Source organism: Vicugna pacos, chromosome 15 (genome assembly GCF_048564905.1).
Source record: "Vicugna pacos chromosome 15, VicPac4, whole genome shotgun sequence".
NCBI classification, from domain to species: domain Eukaryota; kingdom Metazoa; phylum Chordata; class Mammalia; order Artiodactyla; family Camelidae; genus Vicugna; species Vicugna pacos.
This window is the reverse complement of record NC_133001.1, coordinates 16,929,499-16,950,417: the sequence shown is the minus strand read 5'-3', so window position 1 is coordinate 16,950,417 and position 20,919 is coordinate 16,929,499. Positions and strand designations below refer to the sequence as shown.

General features: G+C 41.3%; 1 long non-coding RNA gene across 3 annotated transcripts in view; it reads left to right on the top strand.

The window, feature by feature from the left end:
• The window catches only part of LOC140685678 (uncharacterized), a 56,818-nt gene that overhangs the window by 24,397 nt on the left and 11,502 nt on the right, over positions 1–20,919 (top strand). For all 3 annotated transcript variants that reach the window (XR_012058977.1, XR_012058974.1, XR_012058975.1), the window contains exons 4-5: positions 5,928–5,978; positions 18,020–18,088. This is a non-coding gene — a long non-coding RNA (uncharacterized lncRNA). The remainder of the gene's footprint in view (positions 1–5,927; positions 5,979–18,019; positions 18,089–20,919) is intronic.

The following is a 20,919-nucleotide window of genomic DNA, read 5'->3' as shown; positions in this document are numbered from 1 at the left end:
CAGAAGACCTGAATAGAAAGTATTCCAAAGAAGATATACAGATGGCAAGAGGCACGTGAAAAGATGCTCAACATTTCTGATTATTAGAGAAATGCAAATCAAAACCACAAGGAGGTATCACCTCACACCTGTCAGAATGGCTATCATCAAAACATCTATAACAAATGTTGGAGAGGATGTGGAGAAAAGGGAACCCTTGTACACTGTTCTGGTGGAAATGTAAATTGGTGCAGCCACTATGGAAAACACTATGGAGATTCCTTAAAAAAACTAAAAATAGAACTACTGTACTGTACAGCAGTTCCACTCCTGGCAAAACACTAATTTGAAAAGATAACATGCACCCCGATGTTCATAGCAGCACTATTTATAATAACCAAGACATGCAAGCAACCAAAGTGTTCATCAACAGATGATTGGGTTAAGAAGATAAGGTATGTATGTACAATGAAATGTTACTCAGCCATAAAAATGAATGAAATACTGCCATTTATAGCAACATTGATGGACCTAGAGAATATTATGCTTAGTGAAATGAGTCAGACAGAGAAAGACAAATACTATATGATATCACTTCTATGTAATATCTAAAAAATAATACAAGTGAATGTAATACAACAAAGATGCACAGATCAAATGTGTGGTTACCAAAGTGGAGAAGCAGTGGGGAGGGGCAAATCAGGGGTGTGGGATTAACAGACACAAACTACTGTATATAAAATAGGTAAGCAACAAGTCTATACAATATAGCACAGAATTATATCCATCATCTTGTAATAACTGATAATGGAATATAGTCTGCAAAAACTGCTGAATCACTATGCTGTGCACTTGAAACTAACACAGTGTTGTAAATCAACTATACTACAATAACAAAAGTTGCATAGAACTCAAATGAGTGCAGGTTTAAACAATGGTGAAGACTGAATAAGGTCTGTTGTCCAGTTAAATATGTATCAGTGTCAATTTCATGGTTATACCACAGCTACCTTTGGGAAGTAAAATGTCTCCTTTGGGAGAAGCTGAGGGAAGTGTACAAAAGACTCCTTTACTGTTTTTGTAAATTCTTGTGAATCTGTAATCTTTTTAAAGTGAAAAGTTTGTGGAAAAATTAATAAACAATGACATTCCTTACCAAGGAAGACTACCAGTGCTGCCCTCTTCATATTGAGTATTTTTGTGTGACTCTACAAGCTGCACACAGAGACCCCCACCCAAAGGCAGTGAAATTCTGAGACTACGTAAAAGCACATAGTAGCACAGGAACAAATGGTATATTCACAGGAACAAGTGATGTATTTTATCTAAAGTTTAAACACTCTGACACGCCTCCAGAAAGTGGTCAGGTTCAGAAGAATCACTACAAAGGGAAAAGGAAAGGGACAGAAAGGTAGGACACATTATGCTGGATTTCTTTCCAGCAAATGATCCTATTTTGGCCAGTTGGAAGTGAATTAGTAAAGACATTGACCTGTGGCTACAATTTTTATTTCCAGAAAATTAGTGTATTTCTTATCCTATTAAATTTAAGGTAAGCAATTTTTTAAAATATTGTTTTGAAGGGAAGTTAGATTGCTGGCATGCCTGGGGTGCTTTCATACCTCTAACCCAGGTACTCAGACGTTTTCAAAACAACATGTCTTTAATAAAACAAGTTGGATGCAGGTGCAAAGGCATATGAAGGTCAGATTGCGGAGGGATCCTGATTCCTGGTGGCTCCATCATCCCAGTGCTGTCTCTTACCTCCCCCTTTGCCTGCTTGCTTTCTCCTTTTTCCACCCCTCTATTTTCCTATTCCTCCTGTCATGAAGGAATGCTTGCAAAGGGTCAGTTCTGCCCAGCATGGTTCTAGTGGAGGTACAAATCACCATCAACAGCAACTACCAGAAGTGGGTAAAAATTATAGGAAGTTTTCCTCAAAGGGAGTTTCAGAAATAGAATATGTCACAGCCATCCCGAAGATTGAGACTTGATCAACACTGGAAGGGAATGAAGCCACAACTCCTGGGGCTGTGTCTTTGGTCAAAGGTAGCCATTATCCTGGGACGATTAACTCCAGAGTCTTCACTGAAAACAGGTCTTCTCTGTTTGTCAGATGGAAAAATGAAATTCTCCCATTTCCAAAGAAGGCAGTTACTCAGAATACTTTTATCCAACAAAATGATTTTCTTTCTCACCTCCTGGGTCTGGAGACTGCACTGACTGCCTCATGGGGTAGGCAGTTCAGTGAGGGGAAATCTCTCATCTGTACCCTCGTCACTTTCACACTTGGTACTTTGTCTCTCGGGGATTTTTAATGGAAACAGGTTCATTGTGATTTCAGTGTAGACAGATTTATTTTTTTCTTTTGCTGGGTAAATTTATCATGAATGGTCTCTGCAAAAATACAATGCTGGTTGTGCCTGCACTTTTTACAAAGCGATATATGTTCTTTCCTATGAGAGATAGAAAACAATGGTCAAAAGTAGTTATTCCACGAAGGAGCAAGTATGATAATAAACAGAGCCTGAGCAAACATGTATGAAAGTTTATCGACTTGATTCTTGCCTTCACTCCCTTTATCTCTGTCTGTAGACTGGTTACGTATGTTATATATCACCTATGTCCTTGTCAGTACTAGCATAGCCCTCCTGCCTGACACACCAACATTCCTTTTGATTTGACACAGTATGCTTTCCATAGCTGGTAGGTTTTCTGATTTAGCCTGAATTCTAGTCCTGATCTTGCTGTTAACCTGCTGTGTGACCTTGAGTAAATTGCATCTCTGGGCCTTTATTTAACACTTATTGAGCGTCTACCTTGTACCAACACCATGATAGCAAGCTAAGAGAAGGCCCCTCTTCTAAAGAAGCTTCAGATTTAGTGGGAGGAAAATAAAGGAAGGGAGGGAAAGAGCAAGAAAGAGAAGAAGGAAAGAAAAACGAGACTGGTGTAAGTTAATCTTTGAAAGGGAGACAGGATTTAGTTCTTTGATCTTTTTGTATCAATACGACCAAAAGGAAGGCACCAAGTAAACTCTGCTGTCCTATGTCATAGCCAGCTTCTGCTTCCCATCTCTGGGAACTTTCCCCCTCGTCTTCCCAAGGAGCATTTGGCCCTTGGAGTCAGCTGTGACTGGAAAATGAGGCAGAAGGAACGGCTGGTATATTCAACTTCAAGTAAGCTAAGAAAATACGTATACATCAAATCCATGATATATTTATTATGAGTATTGTGATATATAATTATGAGTATGAGAAGTATAATTATGCATATTATTTATTTTAGTATTTTTTAAATTTTTTTTATTGCAAGAATGATTCATGTTCATTAGAGAAAGAGAGGGAAAAAGGAGAAATCAGAAAGCACTCATATAGCCCTTGTACCCAGACAACCACTGTCAACACCTTGTTTTGGTGTAGACCATTCCTCTCACTCTAAATTAGCACATGTAATTGTTTCAGTTTACAAAAGTGGGATCATACTATTCTAATTGTTCTGACACCTGTTTTTTTTCTATGTAGAAAGATAAAGTTTATATTTTAGACACACTAATAAAAAAATAGTTCTTATGTATTGACTTTTCTAAATTAGTATATTTTAATTATTCTCAATGACCAATTGTGTAAAGCAAATAAGAGTCTATGTCAGTGGATGATGCATGATGCTCCCACTGCCTTAGAAAATAAGAAAGGAAAGTTAATATGGAAAGGCTAAGGTGTACACATTTGTTTTTAATGTCAAAGTTCCAAGAATCAGGAAACTTACTGCATTTATTCTCATTCAGCTTGGGGGTCAGGAGGAAAAAAGATTTATGAAGTAAGAAGATATTTAATGATTGCAAAAACTGTATCTGTTTGCTTCTTAAGACGAATCTTTTCCACATGCCATAAAAGGTTTCCATCACACTGATAAATTGTTTCCAACCTTTTGTATTAAGGATATAAAGAAATTTGTTCTCATCAGGGCATGAGCTTTAGCTGAGTCAAATATATAGCTTAGATTTTCAAATGAAGGTTAAAAATTTCTTCATTTTATGAAGGGCAAGAAGCACATCTGGTAGAGAACTTTTTCTCCAAACTGACATGAAAACTCACTGGCTTACCTGCTTATCCCTTGTGATGACCAAGAAACAATGTCCATCCTTGAGAGAGATCTGACCAGGGAGCATGTCAGCTCTCTGTTCTCTTGCATTTATTTTGGAAGGATAAGGGAGAAACTTTTGAGACTTTCTAGAGAGTTTGAGTTCAGTTCCACCATTGTACCTTGGCTTCTCTTTTGAGAAGGGTGACTGGAAGCGGCCACAATCTGATGCCCTCTTAGGGGCGCCATAATTCTCTTCTACTTCTGAGACTTTGAGTAAAGAAGTTTATCTTCACATGCCTGACATTGCTGTCTCATTAGTCGGAAGACAAAAGCAACACTCTCTTTGCAGGCAGGTCTTGCCCCGTCTCAGACCTGATGGTAGCCTTTGTAACCAGCATGGAGATCTTGGTGATGAGAAAGGATGCAATTCAGAACGTCGTTTGCACACATTGTAGTTGAAGATAGCTCCAAGTTGGTCTTGTCTCTGTTGCATTAGCTGTATTTTCTGTGTCTTTGATTTTACAGAAGTTGAACCCTCTGGATTGGATTTTCCTTCCCTCTCTTATTTAAGCTAATTTTGATTTCTCTTTCCATCTTCTTTTTACAATGACTATTTCCCTTGAATGTTCAGCATCATACCTCCTCTTCACTGCATTTTATGCCTCCATCTAAGGAAAACAGGAACCATGAGAGGTTGTGTTCTGAAAGGACTCAGGCCAATATAATAGAAATAAGACATCACTTAATACTTGATGTTGGAAAACCATTGTCCCTGGGGACTCTCCCATTCCCTTCCCAATGGAACAACTGCAGATGCCTCTGGCCAGGGCTCCCTCTGTGATACACTGATTCTGATCTAGAGGTCAAAGCAGTGCAAGATGTTATACAGATAGCCCAAATTAAGAAAACAGTCCTTGTTTTTGATAGACATACATGGAAATCTTGGATTTGTGCCTCATCCCAGGAAGCTGGCACTCACCTGATTGAGTATTTCTTTCCTGCCTCATGAAGCCTGATCCTAGGATTACTCACCAACCTATCTTCCCCTATTCCTCAACATTCTAGGAACATGAACCATGTAGTTTCTCCATCATTAAGTATTTGTATTGTAGGTCAAATGCTAAGCATGGCCCATATGCCACTCCACAGATTTTTCAGTTGTTGAGTAGAGGAAGAAGTTTCAAGGCTTAGTTAGAGCAGAGTAAGAAGTGTGGACAGTGGTTAATATGACCATCCAAGGTTTCATTAAACATGCTTCATACAGGTGCAGCTTCTGTCACCTATGATGGTATATAGCAGTCTGTACTAAGCAATAAATATTACTTTTAATCCCTTTTTGCCAGGGCTTATGATATTCATTTATTCGGCAGATATGTATTGAGCATCTGCTATGTACTCAGCACTGGGAATAAGCACTGAAAAGACAGGTCCTTGTTATCCTAGAGGGATATGTGCTATTGACCATGAAAGCTAGTTATTACATGTAAGGGGGAAAAAAGGCAAATTTTGGAAAAGAAAACCCTCACTGTCTTTCAGTTTAAAAACTAGCTTTCGGAGACCATGCCCAGAGAGTTTGGGATCCACTGGTCATCTGTTCCATGCAAATGACTCTAACCTCCCTCATCTTTCTGAAACACTCTTTTCTATTCTGTTCAACTGAAGGCCAGGCTTTAAGAGCTTTTGGTTTTTTATTTTTCTGGCTGTCTCATCCTATCTCTTAAACCATGACAGAAAAAGAATTAATGAACAGAGGGCCTGACAACTCAATTCTGTCACCCAAGAGTACTTATTAAGCTGCCACCTGTATGTAGCCCCATGCTAGATGCTCTTGCTAATAACGTGTGTGTCTGTTTTCCCTGCAGGACCTTGGCACACACCACATCCAACAGGAAACTGCATCTCCAAGACCCACGGTGAGTGTGGGGTCGGGACCTTGGGTGAGACTTCAAGTGTATGACAAAAGAGGCAGAATCGGGTCTAAGGTTAATTACATCCCAGGGAGCTCAAACTCTTAGAGACATTGTGGGGAGGGGCTGGCTAGTGACCACATGAAGGTTAATGACACCATTATATGTTGAAAGAGTCTATATGGTGTCAATAAAGAGATAGACTTCCTTTTAACAATAACATGATTGACCATAACCACTCCTCCAGTGCACTGAGACAGGGCAGTGAAAACGAGGGTTGTTATTAGAAGACACACGTGCACACACTTCCACACACCTGTTCACATCCCAAGCACTTTGCCAAGGAGACTCGCTCCACTGTCTTTGGGTTCTCAAACAACCATGGCATCAGTTAAAATCTGCAGAACTTAATTGTTCTCTGGTTGTTGGTTTGTTTGTGGGATTGAAGGCAATGTTATAGTTTCTGAGTTGGACCTGGAAGAAGGCTTGGTGCAGAAGATCAACAGGACAGATTTGAAAGCTGTGTCCTCCTCACCATGTTCTAGGTGTGGAGGGTGTGCTCTGTGGATACTTGCTAAATGAAGGCTTCAGAGCTAGGAAAGGTGGGCAGTGTGGCTCTCCAACACCCTGAGGACAGGACAAAAGTGGAGTTAGGAAAACTGACTACTGTTTTCAGCCTCGGTTTTATTTTCTCTAAAATGGGGTTATTGCCCTAATTTTGAGGATTATATGGGACAATAACTGAAATTTATTTAATTAAGAGGATTATAGATGTAAAAAAATCATTTTTATTAATAGGTGAAATGTCTATTTAAATGTTTCAACTTACTAAGAGTAGGAGTGGAATGCTTTTCTTTTTTTTAACAACTTTACTGCAGTATAGCTGATGTACCACAAACTATACATATTTGAAGTGCAGAATTCGATGCTTTGGCATATATATACACTAGTGAAATCGTGGCACAATTAAAATAATGACATTTGATCATCCCCAAAGTTTTCCCAAATCTTTTTGTAATACATTCCTCCTCTTCAACACTATTGGCAGGCAACCACTTGACTGATTTAAGACATTATAAAGTACTAGCATTCTCCAGAATTTTACATGAATCAAATTGAAAATGCTTATCAGTCCTCCACTCACAGAATCATCACTACAACCTTGTATTCCCTAGAATCTGCATCTTCTCCCTTCCTTTCACCCATAACCTACTGTGGTAACTTCTCTACCTTCTCTCTCTCTTTAAAAAATTTACTTATTTTTATTGAGGTATAGTTGGTTTACAATGTTGTGTTAGTTTCAGGTGTACAGCAGAGTGATTTAGTTATACATGTACATTTATGTTGTTTTTCAGATTCTTTTCCATTATAGGAAGGAATTTTCCATTATTATTACAAGATAGTGAATGTAGTTCCCTGTGCTACAAAGTAGGTCCTTGTTGTTGATCTGTTTTACATATAGTAGTGTCTATATGGTAATTCCAGACTCCTAATTTACACCCCCACCCCTTTCCCCTAAGAGTGGAATGCTTTAAAAGGAGATGTTTTCGGTGTAAAGAGTTTATACATATATATTTATTTATTTAAAATGCAAGTGGCTCTTAGCTCACCCAGGTCTTTTAAAGGGTTAAGGAGAACAAAGGCAAGAGCGTGCTTAGGGTCACCATCCATGTGGGTTTGCCCAGGACTGAGGAGTTTCCAAGGAGGCAGGACTTTCAGTGCTGAAACGGGGACAGACCCAGGAAAACCAGGATAAGCTGTTTACCCTCATCCTGTTCAACTCTCTTCATTCCATGATCTCTAATTTCAGTCCTCTCATTTTTAACAGATTTAATAAACTATGAAAATAAGTCCCCTATCCTTCAAGTGAATGGCAGCAAAGCTGTTCCTGCAGTTCTTGGTGAGATTTTAGGGGTACCATGGGAGCATAAGGGAAAATATTCCATTTCATTCTGTTTACTCTCCCAGCCTCCCATTATCCATCTTTGAAAAGAGCTGTGAGTTAAACAATGCACACCGAGCACTGCCCACCTGAAATCAGTCACCGTGTGACTGCTGGGCTTCTCCAACCACAAATATGCAAGAATAATGTTTTCAGAGTGTCAGCAGATAACATAAGTTCTACTGAGCACAAAGTTGGAAGGCAGGTAATCAAGGTGTTTACCTGATGAATGAAGAGGGGGGAGAAAGCAGTATCATCTCAAATATATCTAGCATTTTCCCATTAAGCCACGAAACTTGCAGGCATAAATCATCAAAATAAATTTGCCCTGCCCTTAGGTGCGTGCAGCCTTGCACGAGAGAAACTGCCAGTACAGTGCTTCCTTTCATCAAATTACCAAAGATGAAATGAATTTTGAAACAATATCCCAGGTGAATTAGACACTTAGCTACTTAACAAGAGGCTTTGCTAGGACCCTCGTTTATTATTTCGAGAAGTTAAGTCAGTTCCTGCTAATAATTCAGTACCATCCTGTTCACATCTCCATTATTTCACAGGCAGGAGATTCCATGGCTAATGGCCAGACCCTATTGTATCTTGAGTTTGGCATTGGAAATGGTTCTGAGAGCTTCCCACTGAGCCAAGAGTCAAGTTAGAGATCTGTGTAGAAAAGGGTGGGCATTCCATTATTCTGCAATATAGCAGAGTAAAATAAGTAGGATTTCATTTAAGCTGTGTTTCTCTTTTATATTAGGTTAAATGGCCAAGATGCTAAAAGCCTCCTATCTTACACAAATCGAGTGCCTCTGTCTGTGATTCTGACCATTCTGGCTGCAAGTCATATTCTGAAAAGCTTTTGATAAGCGTTTTAAGTGTAGGGAGACATCTCATGTGTCTTGCTATGAACAGGCACATTTTCGTATCAAAAAAGAGGGGTACTGCTCCTTCTTTAAGTGTCTTTCTTCCTTCAGGGGTATTTTAAAGACAAGATTGAGAGTTTTAAACCAAACTGTAAATTTGAGTTTCAAGTGTTAGTCCCCAGTTTTGGGGGGAAAAAATCTTTAAAGGACTAGTCAGAATATCAATATTTCAAAGTATACCCCCTAGAAAGATACTTGTTTAGGAAGAAAGTTCTTGAAACCGAGAAAGCTCAATTCACAGTTTTAAAAAAGGAAAAAGCACAACATGGAAAATGGAAAAGCAATATTGGTCTACTTGCTGCCAGATTTCACTCCACCCACCTTTGGCCCGTCTGTGCCCACCGTGGACCATCCTCTTCACCCATCAAGGCTAGAGGCTTCCCTCTGGCAGTAGAAAAATCCTCTTGCACCCATGGGTTGATGCTTAAAATTCTACTATTAGAACTTAATCCCTTTAGTTTCAGCTTTGATCCCAGTTAACATGCAAATACCTCTGGGTGGGGTAACCCTTTTAAACTGTTATCAGCGCTTTACAGTCCACTGAGAAGAAAGAGCCAGCAAATTTCACAAGGGTTTGAGAGGGCGAGATCTTGAGGCCAAAGAGCGGTGGAGGATGAAGTGGGAGCCAGAAAACCAGCCGCCTCTCCCAACTGCCAAATCAGGACAGGATCTGAAAACAGGAATCTTATTCTGACTGATCAGGACAGTGTGAATTTACGTAGAAATCCCTCCACCAAAGAATCTGAGAGAAGCAGTAGCTGAACAATGGGCCAAGCTACCATTCTTCGAAAAGATAATTCAAATGTTGGGGCCCATTCTACAATAAAATATAATGGCTAATCCTCAGGGTTCAGCCTTTCTGTTCTAACTTTAACTAAGGAAAAAAGTTTAGCCTTGTTAAAGCTATTATCTGTTCCTAAATTGCATAGTATATAAAATGTAAATGTGATCACACGACTCTTAAATTATTATAACAATACACCATTCTGTTTTCTTCCCCTTGACATTTACAAAATTCATTTGAAAGAGTGGGATCTACCTCACAGAGATTAGTGATAAATCATGTATTTTTAATGAATATCAATAGGAGAAACCCCATGACATAGCCCACCATCTAATTTGATTAAACTGTGCTTAAGGCAACACTACCTCTCTGGCTAGGGAATAGCTCCATAATGACTTTGTGAGCATTATTGCAGGCTGTTTTAATGATTTAATGAACTGCCTCTATATTTAGTTCAATAGCCTTAAAATGATTAGTGTTTAAGAAAAATTACCTCACTTTGATTTGATTCTATTTGATGGTAAGTTTAAATAACCTAACCCTTCAAAACACAGTGGAAAAAAAAATCCTAGAATCACAGCCAGCTAACTGCTAGAAAACATTATGACCATCATTAATAACCGTTCATTTATGTTTAGCTACAGTATCCAGCCTGACATGCTCATCCAAGGAGCTGGGCTGCAGGAACAAGGGCTAATGCTGCATTTCATCTTGCCTTTCTATGATTGGAAAGGGGAGGGAGAGGGGAGGAGATGGGATAAGCAAGGAGTCTTCAATTTCATATGTTGGGCAATAAGGAATTTTCTCTAGATCAGGTCCAAAGCGGGTCTCTATCTACACTTGGGAGAAGTTCCAGGTTTCTGAGGGAGGAGGAGAGGAAAATTGGTGTGAGGTTTTGAGCCAACCCCTCCCGCTGTGATGTGGGCAGCCAGCATGGTTAAGTTTGAGCAGCGTGGTCAGGAAGCTCCCTGGACACCCTGATGGGAGTCAGGGAGGCTTTCTGCAGAGAGGACTGAGGCAGATGGCATTTTTTAACAAGGGTAAGTGATCTGAGAGTTGGTGTGACACAGCAGGGACCAGAGCCAGCTCCTCACTCCCAAATAAAGAGGGCCGCAGCACACAAATAGAAGTCTGTTCTGTAGCCTCCCCGTGGGTCACCACTGCATAGCCATGCCCCAAAATATGGAAAATAATTGTAGTATTGGGGAACTGAGTACTGCACTTCATCTGAAACAGCTAAGCCAATGGTCTTCTGATTGTGCAGAACACAGTGTTAAAAACCATCTTCAGGAAAGTTACAAATTGGGAAATTTGCTTAGCTTTGAACTTTGGGATAATAATAGGGAACATGTACAGAGCACTTACAAATGCCAGGCGCTGTTTACTCCTCTAAACTCTAAGGTGTAGACCATGATTATCCTCACTTTCAGCAAAGAAACCAAAGCTAGAAGAGATTAAACAGCTTTCCTATGGTCACACAGCTAAGCTTGGGGAGGGGAGTTTGACGCAGACTTGAACCCACGCCTGTTTGACTTCAGGTCCAATATTCTTTACCACTCTCTCTGTTACATCGCCTTTCACGTTCCCATCCATGCCATGTGACATGCCGAGAGTATTCTGAGTTAGAAACAGGGACAGACTTAAAGAAAATGGATGTCAGAGAAGGGTTGGTGGGTATCCAGTGTTTCACTAAATGAGGCCGCTCACCCCAGCCTTCATTACTCAGAGCTGTCGCTGCAGATTCCTGGGCCTTGGGGGCAAGAATGCAATCCACTAACCAACCCTGCTCCTTGTCCTTGGGAAGTGAGGGAAATATTTCTAAATGAACCATTGTCATCTGATGACAAAGCCCTGTATTTCTTGGCATGCATTATATACCCTCCCCCAAGACACTTTTCCTCTTGTCTCTGTTAATGCCCACCCTTCATCCACTCCCCACTCCTGCTCCTTCCCACACTCAGTTGTGCATGGGCACACACACATGCATGCAACATGCGTACACATGCACACACACAGGCACACATTTCAGACACATTTCAAGGCCATTTACTGAGCCTTTGGTGTAGGACATTGCTGGATGGGGAGTGGCACATCGTACATCTAACCGGAAATGTAAACGAATGAAGTAAGCTGTATGGGAACTGGTAAACTGGACATACATACCCCATCCTAAGGGGGCAGCACCATTCATCGACACCCCGTTGTTACCAAGTAGGGATGTTGGTGTTGCTAGAGCACCAGAGTTTCAAGAAAAACACAAAATCCTGTTCTAATTTTTTTAAGTTGGCTCATTTTTAAAAAGAGGGAGAGAATATTGGGCAGACTAAACAAGACACACCTGCATTTTAGCACCTTGGCCACAGCTCAGTATGGAGGAGTGCTCACGCTGTGCACCAGTGGCACTCTAGACACTAAAACAAGCCCATGGCATCAGATGAGGCTGACATGGGCCTCTTGGGGTGAACCAAAGATTCTAGATGTTGCTGCTAATAACTTTTTTTGTAACCCACCCAAATTTCTAACTCTTGATGGGGAAAAAAAAAAAACAAAAATCCCAGCTTCTGGCTGTGCATATGCAATATCCAATCAGAATTTTAAATTACTTGACCTACATTTAGATCTTCTGACTCTGGTTTGAGTACTGTGTTCTTGAAACAGCTGCTGTGGTGCTGTGGAGTTGAGGATTCTAGCCTTACTTATTTGCTTCTGCCCTGCCTCTGAGAGCTTCATGTAATCATAAATCCAGTTGTTTTAATAGAAAATACGAAGTTTTATGCAGAAGGCAGGTCTTGAAATTTAGAAAGCTTTATAGGAAAGTGGGAGACCGTGATTTTCTTAGGGTGGTAAATCCCGTAAATTTCTCATTTTAAATTCTATCCTTTCCTGGTGAGTGGAAAACTTACCCTGAAAACTGGGATAAAAGGATGGATCAGTGGTTTCAGACCCCAAAGGGGAAAATCTCAACAGGTTTCCTGTATGTGCAAAGCCACTTGAAATTGAGTATGTGTCAACACAGATTTAATTAACTCCCAGCCAGGACATATTGGAAATGATCCCAGAAAGTTGGGACAAAGAAGAAGGTGTTAATTTCTCAGCAGGAGAGAAAGTGCCTTTTAACTGCACTGGATTATGGCTCAAGGCTCAGTGAATTTTCAGATGATCCATTTCAGGTGTGCTGAAAACAGGTGGCAATAAAAATCAACAAGTCGGTCCCTACTGGTAAGGCTGAAAGACAGAGGATAGGGTCCAAGGATCAACACCACAAACATTATTCAACATACAGATAGTCCCAGAATCCCTGAATGTGGGACAGCCGTGACATGTCCTCAAAAACTTAAAATCAGGTTTCTCTGCACGAGTTAAACTAGTTAAACTTTCTGTTTTAAGTTGCGCATATCGGATATGGTTACTCGTTTATGGGAGAAGTCCAAGAGATTGAGAAGTTTGGGAGTCTTGAAGCCCAATTGATAATGGCGGCCCCTAAATCAGAATCTTCCCTCGCATCCCCCCAAAGCCACAAACACCCACAAGGAGAGCAAATAAAGCACACATAAGCCATACTTTCAGCATAATGAGGAAACTGAAAATACTAGGAATTTCAAGTCACAGCTGACAGATAGATAGATAGACAGACAGACAGACACACAGACAAACACTACCTGAGATGATGAAGTAGAGTATAATCTTAGTGCTATCGGCTGCAGACTTGTGTCCCATACCAAATTCATATATTGAAGCCCCAGCTTCCCAATGTGATGGTCTTATGAGGTGGGTGGGAGGGTATTAGGGCCCTTGAGATGTACTTAATCTAGATGGGTTCCTGAGGGTAGAGCCTCCATGATAGGATTAGAAGAGAGAGAGACCCCAGAGCTGTCTCCTCTCTCAGTCTCTCTCCCCACTATGAGGTTACAGCAAGAAGTCTGTCTACAAGCCTGGAAAAGAGTTCTCACCAGGAACCCAACTGGCCCCTTGATCTTGGACTCCCTAGTCTCTAGAACTGTGAGAAATCAGTTTCAGTTAAGCCACTCAGTCTAGGGCATTTTTTAAAATTATGTAAGTTCCAGGTGTACAGCATTATAATTTGACATTTATACACATTACAGAGTGATCCACGTGTCTAGTTTCCATTCCTCACTGTACAGTTGACCCCCTTCACCTGTTTCACCCTCCCCCAACCCCCTTCCCCTCTGGTAACTACTAATCTGATCTCTGTATCTATGAGTTTGTTTTGGTTTTATTTTGTTTCTTTGCTTCTGTTGGGTTTTTTGGTTTGTTTTTAGATTCATATGAGTGAAATCACACATTATTGTCTTTCTCTGTCTGACTTTCTTCACTTTGTAATGTCTTCAAGGTCCATCCATGTCATCACAAATGGCAGGATTTTGGATTTCATTCTTTTTTAATAGCTGAGTAGTATTCCACTGAGTATATATACCACATCTTCTTTATCCATTTATCCAATAATAGACACATTTAAATTGTTTACATATCCTGCCTATTGTAAGTAATGCTGCAATGAATATAGGGAGATACACACACACACATGTACATATATACATAGACATACACTCAAATTAGTCTTCTCTTGTTCTTTGGATAAATATCCAGTCTATGGAGTTCTGTTGTAGCAGCCTGAGCTAAGATTCTGGGGAAGCAAAATTAATATGATTGTAACTTAATAAGCAGAAGAATCAATTATATTGTTCACTGTTAAGAGAAAGCATGTCTATGTTTAAAAAGGGAAGTCTGTGGAGTGGGAAGTTGACCCTGTTTACTCACTGAGGTTCAAGCAGGAGAGGCACTATGTCCAGGGGAAATGAACTTTCTGTTCCCAGGAGAAGTGGACTCTGTTGTTGGTCAGACATGACTCATGAAGCCACACAACAGGCAAGATTGAATACTCCTCAAAACAGGCTACTTCTCCACAGCATGATTCCAGGTTAACCAAGCAACCTTCTCAATAAAAATCTGTCCTCCCTGGCATGCAGGTACCAGGAAGGGGCTAGGCAGGCAGCACTTCCCCACTTTAAACTAATAAGCTGACACCTGGCTGCTATACATCAGTCTCCTGTGAGCTTGTTTGATGTGAGTTTGCCTCACCAAGTCCAATCAGCTCCTGAAAAAAATATAGCAAAGAGCTAGACCCAAGGCAATAGTACATTTACCAACAAGTTATTTTTTGTTGGATAGCAACACTGACTCCCTCTATGCCTCTTTTTGTACCTAAAATACTTTCTGTATGCCCAGCCCTGTTCTAGGTGCTCAGAGGTTATAAAACATGGTCCTGGCCTCCTGGGACATGCCAGTCTACTTGTAAAAATAAAATGTGACACAAAAAAATTAGAGAACAATATACAGCAGGAGGTGACTGAATATCTGTGGGCCCCATCTGATGACATTAAAGCTAAGGGAAGGACCAGCCTTGGAATTAGGGCTGTGATATTAGTAATCATAATATGCTTAATTTTATCACACTTCATCATCAAGCAAATAGTTGCACGTATTTTATCTAATTTCCTCCTCCGGCTAACTAGTTAAAGCAAGTGCTATCATTCTCTCATTGTAGATAAAAAACATCTGAAGCCCAGAGAGGCTAAGTTACTTAGTCAAAGTGTTGTGTCTCTTTAGAAGTCAAGCCAGGCCTACTGATTCCAAGGCCAGTGCACCTTCTACAATATCCAGCTGAGAACAGGAAATGAAGTGAATCCTGAGGACCACTAGTGGAGGAGAAAGACACAAGCTTGTTCTTGACATTCAGGGAAGGCTTCCTGAAGGAGACAAGATTTGGGGGAGATCCTTAGGGTGGATAGGAGTCAGACAGAGGGAACAGGATGTTTTTAGGCACAAGGTCAGACCCTCCTTCCTGAGATGTCCTGAGGTTTCCCTGAATTACACCCTTATAAGTCAAGACAAAAAACAGCAGTGCCATCACTGGATCCAGGTTTTTGTGGAGTCTGAAGTTTGTAACACTGAAGAAAAAGAATACAAATTATAAACACAAAATCCCCCCAGGTCCTGTGGGATCGGTCCCTACAAATCTTTAGCATCACATAAACCCACCTCTGAGGCCAGTCACTCTGATATTCATAAGCCCTCAGACTGTTCAGGACCCATCTGCTGATCTGTCACCAAAGCTGTGGAAGATTCTTGCCCTTCCCCTTGACATGATTTATAGAAAGGACCTGTATTAGTTAGGATTAGGTTCAGCTGCTAGTGATGACAACCGTAGTAGCAATACAAAAACAGTGGCATTAATGAAAGGAGGCACTTGTCTCAATACAATATAGGCAGTTTGGGGTTTACATGGAAACCTAAAGATCATCAGGGACCCAAGCTCCTATTTTGTTGCTCTATCATCCTTAACACATGTCTTGTACTCCATGGTCTAAGATGGCTGCTTGAGTCTAGCAATTATCTATGTTCCAGCCAACATAAAGGAGAAATAGCTGGAGGACATACATACTTTTCCCTTTAAGGATACTGCCTGGGAGTTTCACATACCTCTTATGATTGCATCCCATTGGTTAGAATTTAGTCAACATCAAGAAAGACGGCTCCATCAAAAATACGGTCTTGTATTAAATGTGCAACAGTTAAATGTGCAAGATAACCATGCAAACAGTTAAATGTGCAAGATTCTGTCACTAAAGAAGAAGGAAGATGGATATTAAGAAACAACTAGCCATAGAGCTCAAGTTCCTTTGAGGAAGACCATGAAGATTTCTACCAGAAAGTCACTAAAAATGGGCATAATGATTACATTGCAACTTGGAAGCAAGATCACACCCAGGCAAGAAATGATTCATTTGATGAATCCTACTTCAAGCTCTAATGCAAAACACCAGGGAGGAATGCTGAACATGTGTGTAGCTTTTATAGCTATTAGTACCCTCAGGCGCCTTGAGAGACTCGGACTCCTTGGCAAACCAAGCCCAGTTCCACCAGTTACCAGATACGTGACATAAAACAAGTTACTTAATCTCTGTATCATTCAACAGTCTTCTGGTTTCACGTGACAGAAACCCAATTCAAATTAGCTTAAATTGCAAAGGGAATTTGCTGCCTCTATCTCAACCCAGAAGTTTAAGGTATGACTTCATGCCACCACGTGGCTGCGTCTCAGTCTTTAACCCTGCTTCCTTCTGGGGTTGGCATCACTCCCAGGTAGATTCTATTATCAGGTGGCAGCAAGTCCACCAGCAGAAGCAAGTCTCTCTGCTTAGCAACTCCAGAAGAAGAAAAGCTCCTTTTCTGATGGTCCCATCAAAGACCCAGAGTTAACTATCATTGGCCCAACATTGGTATGTGATTTGTATATCTCTGAGCCAGTCATGATGTTTCTAACTGACCAGGGAGTTGGGTGGAGTTGGCCTCAGTTGAATTACAAGGACTGAGAGTGGGAGAAGAGTAGTGTCCCAGAGGAAACGCGGGTGCTATTAGCAGAAAAGGAGGGAATTTTTCTGGTAAGGCAGAAGCTTGTTTTTTCATTTCTTAGTATAATACTGATCCCATCAGATAATTATGAGGATTAATTGAGATAACATGTATGAATGCATTTAGTATAATCTCAGGCACATAGCAGAAGCCTTATAGACGTCTTTGATCCACTGTAAGGAGTTATAACCAAGTCAGGAACCAGGACAGAAACTTCAGAACGGAAGGCCAGTAAACGGAGTGATAGCCTGGAACGGAGAGAGTTGGGAGGAGAAGAGACAGATTGAAGTGTGTGGCAGGGCAGAGGAGAGAGGTCCCAGAGGAGTGTAGGTGCTCCCCAGAGTGGACCAGCAGCCGGCAGCAGCTTCAGCTGATGAGGGTTCAGACCTGGAGGAGAGACAGCTGTGGTAGAGGGGCAAAGACTGGGATATCAGGCAAGGCCTGGCAGGAATCAGAACCCACTTGGAAGGATTTGACTAAGGAGTTTAATGAAGGGGCTCTTTACAGAGGCATAGTCGGGATTAAATGAACCCTAAGAGGTATAGAGGCCCCAGGAGCAGCAAGAGAGGGCAGCAGTTTCCAACCATCAGCTTGAGGAATCGTATTACTAGAAGCCAGTGAGAGCTGGAGTCACCGCACGAGGAGGGTGCTGCCCAGCAGGACCTGTCCTCACAGAGAGGCACAACCCCTGCCAGAATCAAAGCTCTCTCTCCTGCCCTCTGACCTCCTGCTGGTGCCTCCTCTTGGCCAACCCACAGCACAAAGGAGCTGGGGTCATCAGTCTGTGAAGGACAGCCTCCCAGGACACAGATGAAGGCAGAGATCTGGAGGAAGGAATAGAATATCTGACCCAGCCACGTTGACAGCTCCTGGGAGGGACCCTAACTCTCTGGACTCTTCTGGCCCTGACACAGAGCTGCAAGGAAAGGACTGATACTGATTTTTCTTCCTATTCATGATTTCCCAGCAGTGGTTGTGGCAGAAACAAGGCTGAATTCAGAAGCTGGTCTTGAATTATTAAGCTCCTCATCCACAGGTGAGTAATGACCAATATGTCTTCTTGATTATATTCTACTTGGGTTTGGGGGGATCTCCCTGGGAGGTTCCTCCCTAAATGATGTGAAGCCATGCTCCACGTGCTTTTGTGATTATGGTCATAAACTGGACAGTAAGTGAAGTTATTTTTGGTGTGTCTGGAGACAAATCAGGAAAGTCCCTAAGAACTAAAATTAATCTTTCAAAAGTATCATTAGTGATCAGCGTGTGTTTACACATACTCTTTGAGAGTGATGATTGCACAGTATGTGTTGCACACAGCTGGAGACTGAGGATTGTATACAAAACTTACCTGAATAGCTATTTTAAGCCAGTACAATAAGCAAAGCCCTCTCTGTCCCTCCCTCCAACTCTGCCTTCATTGACAGTCCCATGTGGATGGTTTGGCCCTGTGATTGCAGTCAGGAAGGCCAAGGATGGGAGAAATTTACCACCCCCCTTCCATGATACATAAAACAAAGAATTAAACAAATCACCTCTTTCTCAGATCATGGTGAAATTCTGTAATTATATTTAATTCATTTAACTAATTCACCCTCTAGAGTCAGACCATCTCTTTTTTACTTTAAAAGATGAAGCAACAAAGATTCATTTAAAGTTACATGTTTCTCCAGTTTCTTTCATGTCATTTCCTCTTCCCACATTCAGGCCTCCTCGCCATCAGCAGTAATGTTTCTCCTTCTTGGGCTCTTTTATAGCCACTTCAGGTTCTGAGGGTCTCCCCTGCCATTTCCCTCTGTAGATCTCTGACACCCCAACTGAACCCCAGGGTCTCTCCTCACATTCATCTATCCAGTGAGCGGGTAAAAGCTGAGTCCTAGAAGTATTGGATCCAGAAGGAATCTTTGTATCATGTAGAACCATCATTTCCAACTTACTGTTAAGGACGATGTGGCCCAAAGAGGAGACAGGACTTAGACAAGATTCTATGGCTAATGTTTCAGATCCAAGAATGTAATTTAGATCTCAAGACTTTCATGTATGCATGCATTCATTCTTCAGCAAATGACAAAAATAGCACCAAACTTAATCCATCTGATCTGTGATGACAAAAACAAAAGCGAAAATTCACACACTAAAACATCATCCTTCTCTAGAAAGATTGTGTGCATAAAGAAAGAGCATGAACTTAGGAATCAGAAAGACCTGAATTTTAAACTCTGATCTACTGTTAATACTTACTCATTGTGTCACACTGAGTAAGTGACTTTGCCTCCGGCCTCAGTCATGTGTAAAAGGTTTCCTTACCTATAAAAAGGCAGTGATAATGGTTCCATAGGGTCATAAAGGATTAAATGAGATGATGGATGCAATGCACTCAACACCATGCGTGACACCCAACAGTGCTCAAAATACATCAGCACCTTTCCCCTCTTCTAGTGTTTGCGCTGACGGTTCCGTGGCGGTACCTTTGAAGAAATCGTGGTATTTGAGAGACTTAGTAAAATGAGGATCACAAACAAAACCTCCTACCACTTCTCTTTTTATTTCCTGGGATTGTTTTTCCTCTTGAAAACTACTTTCTTTGCGCACTTATTAATGTGTTAGTCTGCCCCCTAGTGATTGTGGCACACAGTGCCAGGTTTGCTAACGACAGTGCCCACAAAACTTTTCCCCCATCTGTGTTTGATTAATCCTCAGTGGTGCCTCTTGGACGAGTCGCAACAGATTTCTATCTCAATAGAAAAATTAAAACAGGAACAACTGTGACCATAGTTAATAAGATTGTTTCTTTAACATAGAGGTTAATCCTGGCTGAACGTTCAAATCGTACACACGTGCGCACACGCAACTAGAAAATTGATACCTGGGCTCTGCCCCATACCCGTTGAATCTGAACCTCTGGGAAGTGGGTCTGAGCGTGGAGGGTTTACAGAGCTCCCTGGGTGATTTTGATGAACAGTCAGGATTCAGACGAATGAAAACTCTTATCAGAACTTGAATGACAAATGACAGCAAAGGCTATCCCCTTAAAGGCAGCTCTCCTAGAAGCTTGCAAGCTCTGTGGAGATGCTGTCCAGGCTCACTGTGGTTTTGGTCTCCTCTTAGGGAGTTGCTTTCATATCACATGGCATATATTTTGGAACAGTCTCAATACTGGCAAGTTTTTGTCTTTTGACAGCAGATTTGTGTGAATTTGAATAAAAATCCTAACATGATTCTAAAATCAATCCAGCTGAATATGCTGGGACATTTTTCAGGAGAAGCTGAGTGAAACCATTTTTGGTCAAAAACAACATATGGCCAAGGAGATGGTTTTGTCTCGTGCACCTCTTAATTGACACAAAAGGCAATTCCAAAAGAGGGCCACAAACATTTTTATTAGTAACAGCTGTATTGGAGCCCATGTGCTGCTCCCCAAAGTACTGTCTTTAAAAGACAATGTTCATCTGGGCATCTGAGGTCTAATGGGACTATTAAAACTCTACCTCCTTGCTTAAGGATCAAACCTGAGTTAAGAACTGGAAGGGGAAAAACTGGTGGGAAGAGTCAGATGGGACAATCCCTGAGTTGTGTGGAACTCTCTTCATGATCCAGCACTGTCAGAATCCAATTTGCCGCATCTAAGAGGGAACCCATTCCAGGCTGACAGGGCAGTGGCCAGCCCAGGGAGCTGCTGAGGGTCTCTGTCTGGGAACACCAGGATTCTCCTCAGGAAAGTCTGTGGCTGAGTGAGATGATTAACGCTTGTATTGTGATTTTCGTCTGCCCTCTGAGCCCTCATGTTGAAATTCTCCAACATTACATCGGATAAATCCTAACCCATGAGAGCACAAGACACTGGTGAGCCCCAGTTGTCAATCATAAATC